This window comes from Nicotiana tabacum, chromosome 1 (assembly GCF_000715075.1).
Source record: "Nicotiana tabacum cultivar K326 chromosome 1, ASM71507v2, whole genome shotgun sequence".
Classification (NCBI taxonomy): Eukaryota; Viridiplantae; Streptophyta; class Magnoliopsida; order Solanales; family Solanaceae; genus Nicotiana; species Nicotiana tabacum.
In genome coordinates, this window is record NC_134080.1 from 182,713,567 (window position 1) to 182,734,776 (window position 21,210).

The window sequence follows — 21,210 nt, forward strand, 5'->3', positions numbered from 1 at the left end:
GGATGGTTCTATTACAGCAAAAGAATCCTTTGGGTATCCACAACAAGTCAAATTTAAACATTTGAAATTTGTGTTGGATTCCAAACACTCCAACACTCTGAAACCTTATCTATGGTCCTTTAAACATCTCTGATCACAATCTAACAATCAAAGACCTCAGGCTCAATAATAATTGGGGCTTCTCTAATTTGTCTCTTACTCTGTCAAACAATATTATTGAGCTCATCAACACAATTTCTCTATCCAGGAAGCCTACTAATTGTGATACCCCCTTGTGGTCTTTAAATAATAGTGGAATACTTACTACCAACTCTTTTTATGAGTTAATTGATAATAATAACAATTGTGACAAGAACTTTAATTGGATCTGGAAGTTACATTGCCCAAATAAAATGAAATTCCTTTTATGGCAATGTTATCATGATAAACTTCCTTGTCGTGCTTATCCAAAATACATTGGCATGAACATTGATTCACTATGTCCTATGTACAACAAAGAGGAAGAAACTATCACTCACATCTTTTACAAGTGCACTATTGCTCAAGATTTCTGGAGGAGTTTGGAAGTTTCCAACTTATCGCACTTGGACAATATCCACTGGCTCATTTCCCTAAAAAAAATATGCCTATTACGCCCCCGTATACGCTTATTAGCTGGAAAAACATGTTTCCTTTTGCAATTTGGAGCCTCTAGATCAATAGAAATAACAATAACTAGAATAATATGGTATATTCTTTTACTCCCTATAATGTTATCGGGCATGTCATGAGTATAAGTTTCTCACAGAAAGAGAACCCAACTTGTCAAAAATAAGAACTCTGAATGTTAAGTGGTATAAACCATCTCCCGGTTGGTACAAACTGAACACTAATGGTGCTTATGAAGGAAATTTATTGTATTGTAGCTTTTGTGGTGTTCTCAGAAATTATAATGGCGACTGGATAGTTGGTTTTTCTAAATGTGCTTATACAGGTTCGGCAACCCAAACTGATTACTGGCTCTTATGGAAGGACTCCAACTAGCATTGAATTTAAATCTCACACCTCTTGAGATTGAGACTAATTCCACGGAGGTAATCAGAATTCTTGAACATGGTTATCCCACTCTTGACACATTAATTCGTGATTGCAGGTCTTTAATGCTCCAGTTGCAAAAGGTGGTAATCAAGCATAACTTCTGTGAAAGCAATAAAGTAGCTCACATTTTGGCAAAGAAAGCTTCTAGCCCGTCCAATATCAACAAAACAACTCACTTTAGAGTTCCTCCTCCATTAGTAGAATCTATAATTCGTTCGGATAGATAATGAACAAATACTGTGAAAATAATTTCGGATAGTATATGTACCAAGCTGGCTGAACTTGATAATCAAATGCCTTAGAAGACATTTCTATATTGTTGTAATATCTCTAACATCTTTAAGCATTAATATAAATATTTCTTATTATGTCAAAAAAATACATACTATATCTGTTTTTTAACTAAATAAGAATATCTTTTATGCCAAAATGTATAATTGAAGTATATCTTTAGACATGGGCAAAATTTAATTAAGAAACCCTTCTTGGGAATTGCTTTCTTGGGAAGCCCTTAAATGAATATTTTTGGCTGAAGATAACTTCTTATTTTGGCAACTTTTTGTGCCCTTTTGTTGAAAATCCAAATAAGGAAAGTATAAAGTAAGTACAAAAATAGACAGATTCCAGAAAAGGTAATTTCAGATAAAATCAGCAGTGGAACCACTTCCCCTGACTTCTCCTTCCAACACAGAAACAAGTGCATAGTCCTTTGCATCTATTTTATTGAAAAAATGACCAAAATTACAAAGGTTTGCTTTGCTATTTTTTTTCTTAAAATAATAATACTACTATTCTCTAGATTCGTTTTTCCTAAAAATCCCATGAATGAAAAAGCTTCAATCCTTGACATGGTTTATTTTGGAATCTGAGACCTTTCTTTCTTTCTTTCTTTCTTTCTTTCTTTCTTTCTTTGTGTGGGCTTTTTGGGTTTTGGAAAATGAAGTTCAAGATTGAAATTTGTCAGCTGAAAGTTACTATAGAGAAGAATGCCAACATTTGTTGTTCGAAAAATTGGATGATTATGAAAAATAAAAAGTTTAGCTTGAGGCGTGTCAAAGACACTGTCCCTAAGGATATTTTGTCCATACCGAGATGAATAATATTATGCATATTCCCCAGAATTCAACAAGCTCTTCTAGTATAACTAGGAGAAGAAATAACAAAGATTTATGAGAAGAAAACCCAGCACTGAAGAAAAGAGAAGAAAAGTTTTTTAACCTTTTTCACTCTACTTAGAAGATGAAAACACATAAATATATATAGTCCAAACAAATGGACTATCTGATGGTAATGTCAAAATAATGAAAAAAACGTTACCATTATAATAGCCATTATGGCTATATAAAAATTTGACTTTTTCAAAACTAATATAAAGAATCTCATAATAGTTATTTAGTGGTCAGTTTTATTTTATAGAAACTGAAATCAAACTTTATAGTTATCAGTTGAAATCAAACTTTATAGTTATCAGTTACAAATATTAAAGAAATATATTCAAAATATTTAATGTAATAAAGACCTCATTAAAAGAATGAATCTAGACATGATTTTGAATATTTCTTTTTGAGTTATCAAATTATTTTTCTAACAATCCCCCACATAACTCAAAAATAATATTAAGCATTAGAGTATAATAAAAGGTTTCACTGGGTTTTCACAAATAAGCATAATGCATCGAACCTGGTGTCTCTTGGACTATGAACCAGACCTAGATAAAATAAGATTAAACTTACAGAACAATTGGTGAAGTTCAAAACTTCTATAAACCAAGAATTCTTTTGTAAGTTTAATGTCTTATCTATCACATTATACCCGCACACGCTTTGTTGTTTATCGCAATTTTGCGCTAATAGGTCATGCGCGGGTCTGGTTTTCATGAGTGCTCTAGAAATTTTTTGCCATAAATTTCATAGGAGCAGCCCCACTCCACACTCATATAGGTACATTCATCAAGTTTATTCTGCAGCGCAGTACACCACCTATCAAAGGCTATGAATTATTAGATTAAGAGTATAATAACTCAACCTCACATTCTTTGCAGTCTTGCACTATATACACACATCATAAGAAGATACATAATTTAATAGTGCACATTTAATCAACTAATGACTTGTTATTACCCATATGAACCTACTTCATGGGATCTCCAATCACATAGACTGGATTACCATCATTGTTGATATATCTCAAATTGGCAAAAGTCTTAACCCCTCGATGTTTCACTTATAAGTCAAAGGATCGGCCAAATCCTCTTTTGACTACACATAATATTTATAAAATTTTCATCTCTAAGCAATTGCTTTATCACATTATATCTCAAGAGAATGTGTCTACTCTTCTCATTGAAAGATTTATTTTCTTACAATGGTTAATGCACCTTGGCAATCACAATTCATCGACATAATTATTGTCGGTTTAACTCACTAAGAGGTTGCTTAATTAGCCTCACTGCCAGACAATTTTAATATCATAACCCCCACCAAAAGGTATACAACAACTAGCTAGTTTTTTCTCATCTGAATCAGAGATTCAATATCTTCAATGTATCCTTTTAATATAGTGGAAAATCCACATATAGAATACTAACTCATAGTATTCTCACATAAGGCACAAAATCATCTCAAATAAAATGAAACTTGACTTCTATACAAGTGCTTTTTGAAATATTTTTCAACACATAAGAACTTATTTTCTTCTTGTATCTTCCATAGTCAAGTACCAAAGTAAAATTTTCTAAAAATTGAAGGAACTTTAACTTCTACAAGAATATCTCAAATCAGTAGGAAACAAGTCATAATTCAACGATTTCTTTACCCAAATGACTAAGAGACCCAAAGCAACATAACTTTTTCAGAGCCAGAAATATAACATATATTTTTTTTTTATCTTCCAATATAAAGTTTTGCCACAAAAAAAAATTCAATTTTGTAAGGCATTATTATAATATTAATAAATAATTTTTCTCACCTTTTTTCTTTTTAGGATCAAGCTATATAAATCTGGACACCATGGTCCCCCACAGTTTCGAAAATTTCATGTTAAGGCGTTAACCTCATCAAAACTCATAAAGAGTTCTACTTTATAAATACCAAGCTAATAATATAGCTTCACCCAATGATTATCACATAGACTATCTAACTCATTAATTAATTTAAAAGTCATATTCTTATTTCCATCTATACAATTAGATTTAGAAGAACATAAAAATCTTATCTTATGATTATTTATAATTACTTCTTGTTAATATATGCCATGATATTATCGGTATTTCATCAAGGAACGAAAAGAAGTAACATATGCCTTTATGAACATGACTTATATTGTATTTCATACATATTAACTTGCAAAAACTTTGCAGAGTTCACCCTTCATGCTTCTTATGACATAGTTAATCATTGCTGAATTGAATCATCTTATTTATCTTAATCTAGCAAATTCTATTTAACAAGAATGCTATCATCGTAAATTATTTACTTTTTTATGCTGAAAAGATCGGCAAAGAACCTATATGACCTGAATATAAAAATCGTGTATATTTTTTTTTCTAACACTCCAAATTCAAAACTCAAATTGATTGGAATTGAAAAATCAGTTTAAACCCACTATCTTAGAGCTTTCAAGAACCGGAAGAATCAATCTAACAAAAATAAAAAATATTTCATCACGGGCAAGAGCCTACTATCAAATTCATATAGTTTATGTTAGAAGTTGAACATATTAGTTTACGAATAAATTATAATGGGGTATGGATGCTATTAGACATCATGAGAAAATATTTCTCGAGAGTTTTTAGCATAAAGTGGGTTCTTAAACAAATATACTTTTGTTCCTTTGATCGAATTATATAATTACAAAATTTATATTTATGTAGGCTTACGCGCATTCAAATACTAGGAAAAGCATACCTTAATTTTGTGATGCATTTTGTCTTTCATACTGCGATAGTGTACATTTTTAAAATAGCAGCCTGCTAAGAGTGCATACCAAAGTAGAACCAGCAACAACGGCATACGATACCAATATAATAATAATATCTATCCACCTGTCATTTATTACTCTCGGAATTCCAGAATCGTTGGAGAATGCTTAAGTTTCTTCCGCGTTAGCCACTTTGAGTTTTGTTAGAAACCATAACAATTGATATTCTCCATAAGAACAGTGTGAAAATATCCTTAAGATTGTTGAAAAAATTGGATGATTATGGAGAATAAAAGGTTTAGCTTGAGGCGTGTCAAAGACACTGTCCTTAAGGATATTTCGCTCACACCAAGATGAATAATATTAGGCGTATCCCCCAGGATTCAACAAGCTCTTCTAGTATAACTAGGAGCAGAAACAACAAAGATTTATGAGAAGAAAACCCAACACTAAAGAAAAGGGAAGAATTTTTTTTTAACCTTTTTCACTTTACTTAGAAGATGAAAACACATAAATATATATAGTCCAAAACAAATGGACTATCTGATAGTAATGTCCTAATCTGATGGTAACGTCAAAATAATGAAAAAAAATGTTACCAGCATAATAGCCATTATGGCTATATAAAAATTTGACTTTTTCAAAACTAATATAAAGAATCTCATAATAACTATTTAATGGTATGTTTTAATTTGTAAAAACTGAAATCAAACTTGATAGTTATCGGTTACAAACATTAAAGAAATATATTCAAAATATTTAATGCAATAAAGACCCCATTAAAAGAATGAATCTAGACATGATTTTGAATATTTTTTTCGAGTTATCAAATTGTTTTTCTAATATTTCTCAGGCTCGAAATCTTATCCATGCTGCTGCAGACCAAGGCGCAAACCTTATACTATTGCCTGTGAGTTGCTTTGTCTTTTACTAAATCATTAAATTCTTTTCTATATATTCATAAATATTTAGTTGCCACTCTGATCCTGACTTTACATTCTTTTCTCTTTCTTTTTTGCAAATGTTTTTCTTTTTGCACAATTTTTAGAACTGTTACATGTGTGTGTTATTTTTACTAACCTGCATACACTGGTTTAATTAAGCGTACGGTTATCTTTGTTTTTAGTTTTTAATTTTTTTGACATTTTGTCCACTGCCTCAATTAGGAAGCTATCTTTTTTGTCCTTGTTCATTAACGATAGATATCTCGTACACAATGTTTGCAACACATTTATGCTGAGAAAAATAAAACTGCAATCACAAACAACTATAAAGAAAAAAGGATTTTATTGATAAACATGGCAGGTTACAACTCTGTTTATCCTTTGATTCTTTCCTCCGATTTATTCTACGTGATTCGAAGGCCTTAGCGGCGTATTTCTCGAACGTAGGATGATGCTGATCTTCCTCAGATGTATTTGATCTTCATGAAAATGAAGAACATATATTGATCACTTCAACGGCTTTGAGAAAGACAATATTTGGTGTCTTTGATCTCTTTGTGAATGTTCCATGATTTTTTATGGAATTTCGAGATCGTCTTTGAAAGATACATGTAGCCTTATTTATGGGCATAAATTAGGGTTTGATTGAAGTAGCCACCAAGTAATCCTAATAAACTCTTAACATTTTAAGAGTTGTCTTAAAATTAGGACTTATCTTGATCTGTTAAAATTTCAGTGTCTGCATAGAGCTTTGATCAGAAATTGTAATTAGCACTTGCTTATAATTTTCAGACAAATGAGTAACCTATGCTTATTAGTTTCAGAATGATAGGTATCAATTTTTTCCTTATTTGTCATTTCTGCTAAGGCGAAACTTGGATAACGACTTGGATATGTTCTGAAAGTGGATTAAAATCATTCTGCATAACCGGGAAAATGAGTTCAGCCAAGACTATGCTATGTGGATTTTCTGGTGAATTGTCATTTTGACTTGTATTACCATCTAACTAAACCACCAAAAACAACAAATTAATCCCGCAAGGGGTCTGAGAGGGTAGTTTGTACGCAGAACTCACCCCTACCTAGTGAAGATAGAGAAGGTTGTTTCCGGTAGACCCTCAGCTCGGTAAAAGTATAGTCACATCATACCATCCAACTAACCAAAAGCACCATTTAGAATGTTCCTTGATACTTAAGTATGCAGAGAATTTTCTTTTTTATAACGTGGTGCAACTGTGTAAAGAATGATTCTAGTAAAAAGTACTTAAAAGATATGGTCAAGATTCAAGAATGAAAGACTATCTCGTTAAATGTAGCTTATCAGCAGCGTCAAATATGATGATTCAACGAATTCTCAACCAAGTTTTTGTAGGAAATGTGGAACTGCCCATATTCAGCTGATCTGTTTCCAGAGTTTGCGGAGAACTTGAATGATATAATGTTATCTGAATTGGCTTACTCTCTAGGAGCCACCATCATAGGTGGATCAATTCCAGAAAGGAACGCGAGTAGTGGTAGATTGTATAATACTTGCTGTGTGTTTGGATCCAATGGAGAATTAAAGGCTAAGCACAGGAAAGTAAGTTCTTTTTGGTTAATTGGAATGAAGAAGAAGAAAATGGAAATGTTATTTTTGCTGTGTGTTTTTGCAGATACATTTGTTTGATATGGGTAAGCCATTAGAGGAGATGTTCACTTTAAGGAATGAGACAGTTTTTCAGCAGGAGAGAAGCCTACCGTCGTTGAAACAGGTAGGCAACAGTTTATGGCATGATCTGTTAGCCTGAACATTGTAAGTGTATGCGGCGAAATCAGAGAGTCCAATTTCTTGCTATCAAGTCACTTCAGAAGAACACCTCGAGACCCCGAGTGTGCAGCTGTGACCGAGTTCCCTCCCTCAGAACCCGTTGAGGTCCGACCTAAAGAGGATACCGATCGAGGCTAGAGTAGAATGGGGAACTCCCAAAGCACGCGGCTAAGTCTGGCAAAGCCGACCTATCCGGAACCTGTATCAAGATGTCACGTCTAGCCGTCCCATCTCCATGCCTTTACAATTAATATACTTTGTACTATGTTGGATTTCCCCTCCTATATAAAGGGGATCCTCATCACTTTGTAAGAGGCAGCTGTTGCTCCAACTATTTTACACAAGATCAATAACAACTCTCTCTCTCTCTTTTCTCTCTAACTTACTCGCTCAAGACTACCTTTTTCATTTATCGCTTTCATATTTGCTCTTTATTTATTGCTTGATATTGGCCGTAAAGAGCCTCCTTTAATTATACTCTAACTGTTAGTCCATTCCCGGTTACCCCCGATAGCTCGAGCCCGAGCCGAGGCATCAACCTCGAGATTCTTAGGTTAGTTCGAGGCCCGAACAGCAGGCCCCCCAGTTTGATTATAACCCTGTTTTAGTTCGTATTTTGTCGTTAAGCTTCACATATCTAGCATCGACTGCTTAAATAACTAGCATAAAAATAGATCACGTATTTTTGGAGTCCCATTAACAAATTTAATTGTTATTACCATTTCCGCGGTAAACAGTTTGGCGCCCACCGTGGGGCTAAAAATAATAGTGATTATTTTCTTGCTAGTTTCATTACACAACGCAAGTTATCTTTCACACTTCTTGTCCAAGATCTTCGATTTCAGGTCAAAATGTCTGGCTCGGTGATCAGAGTTGAGAACGACAACCTTGAAAACCACGGAGAAAATGGTGCGGCTGTTCCAATTATTGGTGTGCCACCACAGAACCCCGACAACACGCCTGGACCAATTCCAGCGGACGCGGGTTCGCTAGACGCACAGCAGGTCGACGAAACCTCACACACCGATAGGAGCATACAACATGGAGACAAACAGGAAGCCCAAAGAACCCAGCTCGGGAAGAACAGGAAGTTTGCCTTCATGTTATTTTCGAAATGTTACAGGCACAACAGCTGACTATCGCTCAGCTACAAAGCCACCCGAAGACTCCCAGCACGGTAGCACCGGGGACAGCTCCCCCAGCCGAGCATGTACCTGAGAAATCAAGCAATAACGGATCGATAGCCGACCCCGCCATCGTAAAAATACTTGAGGACCTCACCAAAAGGATCTAATCTGGCGAGAAAAATGACAGCAGCCAACGATAAGAAGGTCGAGACCTACAACTCTAAGGTCGACCAGATCCCGGGCGCACCCCCGGTCCTAAAGGGTGTAGATTGGAAGAAGTTCGTAAAATGGCCGTTCCTAGAGGAAGCGGCCCCAAAACCCATTCCTAAGAAATTCAGAATGCCGGAGCTCCTAAAATACGACGGGACCTCAAATCCCAACGAACATGTCACTGCCTATGCGCGGTAAAGGGTAATGACATAAAAGACGACGAGATCGAGTTCGTATTGCTGAAGCAGTTCGGAGAAACGCCCTCGAAGGGGGCCATGATGTGGCATCACAACCTAACTCCCAACTCCATAGATTCATTTGTCATGCTAGCAGATTCCTTCATAAAGGTACACGTTGGTGCCATCAAAGTAGCAACAAGGAAGTCCAACGTATTCAAGATTAAGCAAGGGGAGAATGAAATGCTGTGAGAATTCGTACCTCATTTCCAAAGGGAACGAATGGAACTACCCCCGGTCTCCAACGACTGGGCGGTGCAGGCCTGAACGAACAAAGTTTGGTGGCTTCAAAACAGTTGAAACTAAACTTGATCGAGTATCCAATTGTGACCTAGTGGAGCGTCCACAATAGGTACCAGTCGGAAATCAGGGCCGAGGATGACCGGTTGGGAGCCCCCTCGGGCTTAGTATGTTCGAGCAGACTCCTCGCGAAGGAGTCAAAATCAAACAAAGAAAGATACATGCAGTACATTGAAGATATGAGGAATGCCCCGAGATGCAACCTAACTCGCAACGGTCATAAAATGGATCGAGGACAATATCCTCGAAGGCTCATCAATAGAGCCAGATTCAATGGAGACACAAGGCCAATGGGGGCACCTCGCCTATCAGAATACAAGTTCAACATCGTTGTATCGGACATCGTGTTTATTGTCAGCAAAACTAGGGACATCAAATGGCCCAGGCCTATTCAGTCGGATCCTTCCCAAAGGAATCACAACTTGGTATGTGAGATTCATAATGCGAACGACCATAGGACCGAGGATTGCCACCATCTTCGAAGGGAAATAGCCAAGCTACTTAGTAAAAGTCACCGCCGAGAACTTTTGAGCGATCGGGCTCAAGTTCAATTCCGAGAAAGGAAGGCAGCCAAAAGGGATGAATCAAATGGGCCACGACATGCTATCATGATATTGGGGGAGCGTCGACACTCCCCAGGGACTCGTCAAAGGGAGGACAAAAATATCCATCACCAGAGAAAAACGGACCTGGGGATACGTACCCGAAGATGCCCTCGCGTTCAGTGAGGAAGACTCTGAAACCTCGCCCCAACCTCATAATAATGCATTGGTAACCTTCTTTCTCATTCGCTCATTTCAAATAAAATATGCGCTCGTAAATTCAGGTAGCCTGGCCAACATTGTCAGGTCGAGGGTGACAAAGCAGCTCGAACTGCCCGGCTAAATCAGGCCCGCCTCTCGAATCCTTGACAGATTCAACACGACGATCGAAACAATGAAAGGAGAGACCATTCTCTCAGTCAACATGGCCAGCGCAGATCAGAACACCAAAATTCCATGTCATCAAAGGAGACGCGAGGTATAAATGCCTTATGCGGACGGTCGCGAACACACCGCATGAAAGCGGTACCATCCCCTCTTTGCCAAATGACGGAATCCCCATCAAAGGACGGAATTAAAACCGTCTACGGGGAACAACACGCGGCAAGGGAAGTGTTCGCGTTACGTAACGTGGCGCCGGCACCAATATCTCCACTCTTGAAAGAGTCAAAGGGTAATCAAACTACGTCTTCGGCTAAGCCCGATTAAAACATAACAGAGGACCATACCGAGTCCTCGCTCCAAACAACAGGGACATATCAGGCCTCGGAACATCGCCTGCGCACCCCGCGATAAGGTAAGACCACCTCCCTCTTTTGTTATTTTACACTAACCCATATGCAGGCAGCCGGTTAGGGCGATCGAAAGTGTTAACCCAACCCGAAGATCCCATGGCCTTAATAACATCCCTTGCACTCTTTCTCTTCGGACGAGCTTTTGTACCAAATAGGGTTTCATCGATAAGGTTTTTAACGAGGCAACATTAACGCGCTACCTAAGGGGGATCCGACAAGCCTACAAGCTTTCTTTTGCAATCAACCCCGAACACTGGAGGGAACCCCCTAGAGAGGTCATCCACTTGGAAGAACTAGGGAATGACAAACGAGGCCCCAATAGGAAATGGTGTACCGGGCCAAACGGTCAAACGAACCGTGTCCGCATAAGCCGGGCTTGTAGCAACATAACAATATGTACTTATGCCAAGCAATTAAAGAATATCCTTCAACTAAAGCATCTCGTACTCCAAAGCAAGTTCAGCATTTTCGCAGCTAAGATCCTTCCATCGAGGATGCCCCGAAATACTCGGAGACTAGCGTCAATAATTCGGCACCCGCATGACCTCAGGGTCAGAACTCCGTACTCATAAGCCCTCAATGAGGCAGTACGAAAATCACGAAACATCTCTAAAAGGGAAAAATGTCCCGAACACTCGGAGACTGGCATCGCAAACTCAGAAAGCGCACGATCTCAGGGTCGGAATCTCCAAAAAACATAAGCCCTCAATGAGGCAATTCTGAGCTCGCGAGTAATGTCCTCCGAGCCTAAGCAAACTCAATGACTCGGAAACTGTTGCCAATCACCATTCACTTAAAAACCCGAGGCCATAAGACCCCAAGCGGACAGACTCGGTCTAGCAAGACCTATTAAAAGTATCAACTAAACTATAAGACCTCAAAGGTATGACAAAAACTATAAGACCTCAACATGCATGAAAAAACTGTAAGACCTCAATAGGCATAAAAATACTGTAAGACCTCAACAAGCATGAAAATACTGTAAAACCTCAAAAGGCATGAAAATTTTGTAAGACCTTACTATAGGCATAAAACTCGATCCCGAAGTTTGGGCTATATGTCGCATTTGTAAGACTCCCAAAAGGGCATACCCTCAATGTAGACGCCTAAACTACCACACTCGGGATCAAAAATGGCTCCGACCAAACACAAATGACTACAGTCAATATGGCTGCACCAACCAAATTAACGCGACTCAGGTGACACCGGACCGTCGCTATAAAATCATTGGCCATTACTTTCAATCTACTTCAAAAAGAACCGGTTAAATAGGCTGCTCTCGACTGGAAAAACGAACTTCGACCATGTCAGCTCCAAATCACAAGGCTTCGAGCTACTCAGCCTACGAGATAAACCTTCCGAGGTGCACGAACATCGCCACAAATGACTTGAAATCGAGGTTCTTCCCGAACCGACGACGGGTCAGGAAAAATCATTTCAAAAGTCCTTAACGAGAGGAAAACAAAGCCTACATATGCCCAAGGGCAAAAGCGTAAGAGCCATTATCTCCAGCCTAACGAGCCTCAAGGCCACACACTAAAAGGTCGCAACGACCAAAAGCGTGAGAGCCGCTATCGCCAGCTAAATATTTTGAAAGCTTGAGGTTAAAATGAGCTCCAGTCGTAACCCGATTCAAAGACTAGACCCAAAATAGTTAACTAATACATGCTTAAGGGAAAAGCGTAAGAGCCATCGTCGCCAGCTTCATGAGCCTCAGGGCCACGCACATAAAAGGTTGCTTCGACCCAAGGCGTAAGAGCCGTTGTCGCCAGCCCACGCAAATACAGAACTTGAGGGTCAATTGTGCTCGAGTTGAAGCCCGACTCGGAGACTGAACCCAAAATAGTTAAAATACAAGTGCCCAAAGTCAAGGCATAAGAGCCATTGTCGCCCGCCCATGCAGACACAAAAACTTGAGGGTCGAATAGACTCGAGTCGAAGCCCGACTCGGAGACTAAACCCAAAACAGTCGAGAAAAAGCATAAGAGCTCTAACGCCAGCATATACTAAGGCTGCATTGACCGAATGCGTAAGAGCCCCCGGGCCTGCCTGATGAGCCCCAGAGCCGTATTATGAATCTAAGGACTCTCACCAACTCCGAAACCAGTCCACTTGGTCAGAAGCGAAACAAAAAGGGGTACATAAGCAATAAAGCTTCAAGTTATCTCCTATTTTACATACATGAAAAAGTGCATCCTCCATCTACAAACGCGCTCTAGAAATATCACATACAAGATGGAAAAGTCTACGCCCTACCCCTGAGGGCTACAGCCTATCAGCCTTGTCTTCTATCTCCTCAGAACCGGACAGAAGTGACCGAGCGTCATGCTCGTCCGCCCTCGCTCGCGCCAGCTCTTCCGGGAGAACAAAGCCCCTGGCACTGATCTCCTCAAGTACCCTTCTTCGGGATCTGTAATGAGCATATTCTTCGATCCTCTCTTCACGATCGAGGACCCTCTTCAACTCAACATAGACATCGGTAGCATCTTTCAAATGAATCGCCATCTCCTGATCAGCCTTAGTCCGGCTCAATTCTACTTCAGCCCGAGCATCAACGATCTCAGTCCTGACCTTCGAAAGTTCGGATTCATGTTTCGTGATCATAGCCGCTTGAACTGAAACACTGTCATGAGCTAAGCGGAGTTGGGCCTCAAAGGCAGGAACTTTAGCCAAGGCACTCTTCTCCTCTGAAGCTTAAGCCTGCATCTAAGCTCTTAGCTCGCCACAGTCATTCCTGACTCGGTCAGCCTCACCCCTAAGGCGCTCCAGAGCCTCCATCTTTTTCTGCAACTGGGATAGGCAAAATGTTAACCCAAAGGGTTAAAAGGCGAAACGCATACTCACCCGGGACGAGAAGTTACCTGTTCCATTAAATAGCTCTCGTAATTCGAGCTCCGGTACGCCTCATATTGCCAGTATGTCAACTCAACTTCTATCTCCTTTCATAGGAACCCAAAGGACTTACCCTTATCGAGAGCCTTCTGGAGCCTAGCCCCATGGCGAAGCAGCTCAGACCTAAACCTTCCAAAAGCCTGCAAAAGAAAAACTCGATGAGAAAGGAAATACGCGAGATTCAAAAGGCCTATGCCAAAGCTCACCACGAAGTGAAGTCGGCGGACTTCCTTGAAAGCCGAGCACACCTCTGATAATCTAGTCCTCTCTGCCCTGGAAGAATCAATCCCGGTAGAAGCATGATCGCTCGGGGGAACTTCCTCTACAAGGCCGGAGACTTCGGATACAGTAGGCTCAGGCGATGTTTCCTCCTCAAAGACTCGGCCCCGTTTCACCCTGCTGAGAGCTCCATCGCACTGCAAATGCATATCCCATTTATCATTACCCTCTTTTAGCTCGGAAGCTAGCAACTCCACCCCCTCTCCGGAGGAGCATAGCCTCGCCCTTAGAGACCCTCCGATACCTATGACGGCAATACTAGTACATGAAAAGGGGAAAATGTCTTCCCAAATGACGAAGGACAAGTGAAAGCAGCGTACACACGTACCATGATATTTTGCTTCCCATCTGCCTCGAGACACGGCTCGCCACCTATGCTCCTTACTAGTCGAATGGGTCGCCAGCTTCCGGATATAGCCAGGCAGATTAGGAACTTCGCCGGGCGGCCATGAAATCGTTAAAGAGAAGAAGGAAACACAATTACTAAACTAGCTTCCGCCATGAGCAAATCTGAGAAAGCACCAGGCGCTCCACTCACGCGCGTATTTCCATTCCTCGGGGGAATGGCATAAGTTCCATGGGGATAATGTCAGTCATTCGAACCTGAACGAATCGACTGACCTACTCTCGATCTCCATCTTCCTCATCATCAACCACAAAGGGCGTGGATGAACGGCACCGCAAGGTTAGCAGACCTCGATGATGAAAGGGTCGGTACAGCCTGAGGAAGTGACTGAGCGTGAATTCAAGCCTTCCTTCTCCGCAAAGAACCTCATCATTAGCACTATTCGCCAAAATGACGGATGTATCTGCGCCAAAGTAACCCGGTACTTTAAATAGAAATCGAGCATGCCCCTACCAAGGGGGCCTAGTGCGAAAGGGTACAAGTACACGTTCAGGAATTTATCAGCGAGGTCTATGATACCCTCATCCGGGGGAAACGCCTGCAATGTTACCCCCTCGCCCCATCCACAGTCTCTCCTGACTATCTCTAGATGCTCCTCTCTTATCGAAGACATAGTCTTCAGAGTAAACTCCCGCGGATCCTGAGCACTAAGAGTGGAACTCTCCCATCTCAGCCGGGCAGACCCTGAAGTAGCAGTCAAGGCTATGGCAGAACTAGCAAACTGAAGTGGGAACCTAGCGAATGCTTCAGCGCTAAGGTAACGAAGGACTCGATGCCAAAACAGAAGGATAGTTATCTAGAATAATGGGATCTCCCAAGAAGCGGGAGCAACCCCATATATATATGTGGGGAAACAACAACGGTTCGCCTGCCCAAGTTAGGCCCCAGGAGGCCAACAGCTTTAGTACGGGTTCTGAGGTGGTACCCGACCTCGAGGACCTCCATCGAAAAGAAGTAATGCTTCAAATAGCTAGCCACATCGTCTTCGGTCCCGAGAAGGTATCCGACCTCAAAGGTTCCTCTCAAGAAGAAAAGTAAGCACTACAAGCTCCGTCCATGAGGATTCAACCTCAGGACATCACCCAGCCTTGGGTAACCTCTCCACAAGAACCTATCTACAATGCCTTAAAAGATTATCTACATCAAGTTCAAAGTAAATCTCCAGGTGCCCAAAGCTGACCTTCACTCAGAAACAACCCTCGAGATTTTCAAGGTTCGAGGTGCTATCTTTATGCGACTCGAGGGTCCCGATGATCCAAGTCTACCGGACCGCTTCAGGCTTGGTCCGAGGATCCACGGTAGGCTTGGAAAGGAGCCATCTCTATCGACCAAAGACCGGAAAGAATATTGACGATCGTCAATAGAGGCATACATTCAAAATCCTCGCAAATGCACAAGAATATACAAGAATAGGGCTAATATCAAAAACATAAGTAAAGAAGTTGTCTTTCTATTTCATAAACATTGGCTTACAATGGCCCTCGAAGGGTCCTTACATACAATTACAAAAGTCCGCAAAGGGTCCTTACACAAAAACAAAGAAACAAAGGGGTATACACCCATAGTGAAAACCTAAGAACCTAGTCCATCCTCGAAGGTTCATCTCCAGTATCAGCATCTCTGAGTGTCGCCTCCTCGATATCGCATCCTCGAAGGCAACTCCTTCGATCGCCGTCTCCTCTAGGTTCCCAACTTAATCCCGTGGAATGTCCTCGCCGATGGAGAAGATGAAGAAGAGGAAAAGGGGGGGATGCAGAAGAGGCAGAAAAAAGAGACATAGCCCGCTAAAGCCAAAGGTTGAAGATTCAGCGGGCCCCAGCCTCAATGGCCGGTTGTGCAATTTTATCCCTCGGGAAAGAAAAAACCCAAGGGATGAAGTGCCACACCAGGCTAGGATAGGAGAGTGAGCAGTGGTAGTCCGAATAACTTTCTAAAAAAGGGGAAAGTCGATTCCCTGTCTATCGTCATCTCGGGCCAGGGAGGACAGCAATAACAATCGTAACAACATCGATAGCGACGACAAGACAGAATAATCTCGCTCGACAAAGGGAAGCTCAGGCAAAAGGCCATCTCCCGGTCGATGGGAATGCAGCCCAACAACCTTAAGGCCGTGGACTTCAAACATGGTGATTAACATTATAGAAAGATGGCGAGAAGGAGGGCATAAGTGAATGGAGAAAGGCACTTAGATAGAAAAATGACGCCAGAACGCCCCCATTTATAGGGGATAATGACACGGCCATCAATGCCCTTAGAAGATTGACCGACATGTATAATTAATGTGTTCTTGAAGAACCAAATCGACGACGGTACTGTCACTTTGAAGAACGGGAATCAACAGCGCATTTGAGTGGTGTCAAAAAGACAAGTCCATGGGATGTCCCGGTTATCGTAAAAGCTCACCCCATAGGTTGCGTTATCGGTATGACATCATCACGGGAAGCCCGAGGAGTCGGGTATCATGATCATTTCCCATCGCTTCATTATGAGAAACGCGGAGACTATCTGTATGCGGTGAAATCAGAGAGTCCAATTTCTTGCTATCAATTCACTTCAAAAGAACACCTCGAGACCCCGAGGGTGCGAGGCTGTGACCGAGTTCCCTCCTTCAGAGCTCGTCGACGTCCAACCTAAAGAGGATACCGATCGAGGCTAGAGTAGAATGGGGAGCTCCCAAGGCACGCGGCTAAGTATGGCAAAGCCGGCCTATCCAGAACCTGTATCAAGGTGTCACGTCTAGCCGTCCTATCTCTATGCCTTTACAATTAATATACTTTGTACTATGTTGGATTTCCCCTCCTATATAAAGGGGATCCTCATCACTTTGTAAGGGGCTGTTGTTGCTCCAAATATTCTACACAAGATCAATAACAACTCTCTCTCTCTTTTTTCTCTCTAACTTACTCGCTCGGGACTACCTCTTTCATTTATTACTTTCATACTTGCTCTTCATTTATTGCTTGATATTGGCCATAAAGAGCCTCCTTTAATTATACTCTAACTGTTAGTCCCTTCCCAGTTACCCCCGATAGCTCGAGCCCGAGCCCAGGCATCGGCCTCGAGGTTCTTATCGGTTAGTTCGAGGCCCGGACAACAGGCCCCCCCGTTTGATTATAACCCTGTTTTAGTTCGTATTTTGTCGTTAAGTTTCACATATCTAGCATCGGCTGCTTAAACAACTAGCATAAAAATAGATCACATATTTTTGGAATCCCACTAACAAATTTAATTGTTATTATCATTTTCGCGATAAACACGTAAGACATCTTTTAGAAGCCCTTCAAGAAATGACTCTAATATACTGCAGATTTTGGTTGCATTGGCATAGGAATTTGCCATGACCTTCGTTTCCCGAGGTAATGATAGTTTTCATATTTAAACTAGTGTTTAGTCTTGTTAGGCTACATACTCCATCGGCCATGTTTACTAGAAACTTGTTGCTGGTCACAATCAGGTGCTCATCTAATTTGTTATCCTGGAGCTTTCAACATGTGTACAGGGGAGGCTTTAATTTGTGGGAGCTGGAACAGAGAACAAGGCAAGAATTTTGGCAAAATCATAGCACTTTCTACTGTCCTCGTCATGTTTTTTTAATCGTATTACATATGCATAATTAAGGTAGCCTCGGAGCCATGGAAGCAGTCACTATGTTTGCATTAGGGTAGATTATCTATATCACATCCCTGGGCAGATATACATGGTTACAAGTGACCCCGCTTCGCTAAAATGTTTCATTAAATATATCTATTAATGATAGATTAAAAACAAAATAACAGTTAAATTCCTTACGGTGGCACCCCTTGAACATGCAAGATGCTCCAATTCAGCGGTAACACATTTCATTATGCTAATGTGTGATGTGGGTTCGAGTCTTTGCATATGCTACTTTTCTTACCTAGAAGAGTCCTAATCCTAATGACACGTGATTCGTCCAGATGTTTTTCTTTTTTACGATTAAGAAGAGTTCCCTGAACATGCAAAGACAATTAGTGGAAATCTAACAAAAAAGATTAGGAAAAAAAAATCACAATAGTGGCTCTATTAAAACTTCATTATTAAGAATAAAATATTTAAAATAAGAATGTTGTTTTAACAAAAAATATCTCTCTCTATATATATATATATATATATATATATATATATATATATAATAAAGTTGGGAAAATAATAGATGACGTGGCATGTGTTTTTGGCCAAGAAACTCAATTATCTTTTTTCTCCTTTTTTTGACCTTTCCCTTCATTTCTTCATTTATCTAATTATTAATTTTCGAAAAGTCTTCAAATGCAATTAATCAACTTTTCACCTAATTAATTTCAAAAATAACTGAAAATAATAACTCTGCATCAGTTACAATTTGACTATAATCATTATAACTATCATGTACTAATAAAGGCTTATTAATATAGACAAAAGAAATAAAGGCTTACTAATTTTAGAATTAGTAACCGAAATCACACGATAGGTTGTATATCAAATATCCTTACCATAAATTCTCCTCCTCTATCTTTTCCTATTCCCTCAAATTCACATATGTACGTGCTCTCAATTTTGGGGAGGACCTATTATGCCCATTTCATTTGTTTCCACCTTTTGGTGCTAGCTAGGCTTCCCAAATATGATAATAGATTAGTGTTGCACTTTTTTGGCTTCCTGTTACTGTATTCTTTTCTAATGTCCTGTGTTCTAATGATATATTCCAATCCCCCGGTAACAATAAGCATTGCGGAGAAAAGAAGTTAGGTCGGTAAATGACTCAATATAAATTTTGTAATTACTTTATTCTATATATTTACATCATACTATTTGAGCTCTCACATAACAGTGTTATTTTTATTGTCTGAAATATTGCATGAAGTGGTTACTTTTAGCAAATATTAAAACATGGAACAGGTATGATGTGCTTCTTTTTATTCTATTTTGTCAGTTTAAACTCTAATCCTCAGTTATTCATTCATTTTCTTTTTCTGTCTCGCTGTTTTTTTTTCTTGGTTATGTTAACTAAGGGAAAATGATACTGTATAGTCGTTCTGAAAATAATAGTCGAAAAATATATATTTTTAATATATATGCACATTCTGTATGTTATATACAAAAATTATACAAATTTTATCGACTTTTTCGGCTATCAAATGTAAATGATTTCTAATGCGGGCTAAAAGTGATAATACCCATCTTCTTTAGTAATTCTATTGTGATAAGCTATTCAGAGGAATGAACAGAAAGATATTTCTCAAGGAGATTGCAGCTTGGAATATTATCCATCTGAATTTCTATGGATTCTCTTCGCACTTTTTTTATGTGTATGTTGAATTTATAGGAGAAACTGTCAAAGGAATTTAATATATTTTTTAGATTTGAGAAATATTAGTATAATTTAATGACTTTGAGGAAGAAAATAAATTATTTTATAGTAAAAGGTTGGTAGATATTTCTTTTTATTTTTAAAACTAAACGAGCAAGGTAGATTAATTTGATTTTTTTTATTATTTTTTTATTCTTATTTTATTAAAGCATTAATATTTGAAGAGAAAACTTAATTTACACTCACATATTAAATGTACAGAGTACAAAATCGTATTTTAAATTAATACAGATATGCACGTAAAGAGATCAAGTTTTCTTGATCATTTTCTTTACATGTTTTTTATGAGAAAACTGAGAAAAAATGTTTCACTTTTATAAATTTATTAGATTTGAAGACTAAAAAAGTATTTAAAATTTTAGTTTGAAATATTATAATATTTGGATATTATAAAAAGTTAATGATTTAATTTAATGATAGTGCGGACAAATTAACTAGTTTAATAATATTCTAAGCAACATGTCAAAACGTTTCCCGAAAACATATTTTAACCTCCGAGTTGGTGTTATAGCAATTTTTTTATTTGTTATTTTGTTTTAAGTGTGACGCTACTTACACAAAATCCTGCGTAAACGCGGGATGCCTTATGCACCGGGCTGCCCTTACATATGCATAATAAGACAGTCAATCCGAAAACAAGAAAGTGTCTTGTACTCTTAAGGATCCGATTTTGTCGATTGAGATTTGATATGTAACAAATTTCACTTAAACTTTTGATTTTGCAGGGCAGTCGATAACCAGCTAATTACACTTAAATCTCCATAAAATTCAAAGGTAGAGGCTGTAAATTGACTCAAACTTGGTGATAGCTTTATGTGGCAACTTGCTCACCATGTCGAGACTCGGCTGGTAGCTACATGATATGGGGTCATTCTACTGTGGCTGGACCAGTATGTCAACAAACTGTATCATTTATCTGCAATTGTTGCCCTCAAAAGTTCAGGACTAACACTGTAATCTGTCTTTGTAGATGGGTGAAATTATTGGAACCACAGGACACGAGGAAGCAATTCTAATTGCTGAGATTGATTATGCTAAGATTCAACTTACAAGGTGATCTGCATAATTTGCTGTATATCCTAAGTTGCTTCAGTATGAGATATTGCAGTTATCTTAACTTCATTAAAACCATTTGCAGGGACAGCTTACCCTTAGAGAATCAAAGGCGCGACGATATCTATCAAGAAAGTCCTTAAGGCTTTGATATATGATACAATAATCTGGTCATGTAATAAGTTTGAAATGTTAATCATTTTAAGGGAATATTAATAGATTTGCTTACTAGTAAAGGGGGATCAATAAGGTCCTTGATT

The 21,210-nt window shown here is 39.2% G+C and overlaps 1 pseudogene; it reads left to right on the plus strand.

The window, feature by feature from the left end:
* The first annotated feature begins 1,004 nt into the window (after nt 1-1,004).
* On the plus strand, nt 1,005-21,093 carry LOC107766016 (omega-amidase, chloroplastic-like; annotated as a pseudogene).
* Nucleotides 21,094-21,210: the final 117 nt, after the last annotated feature.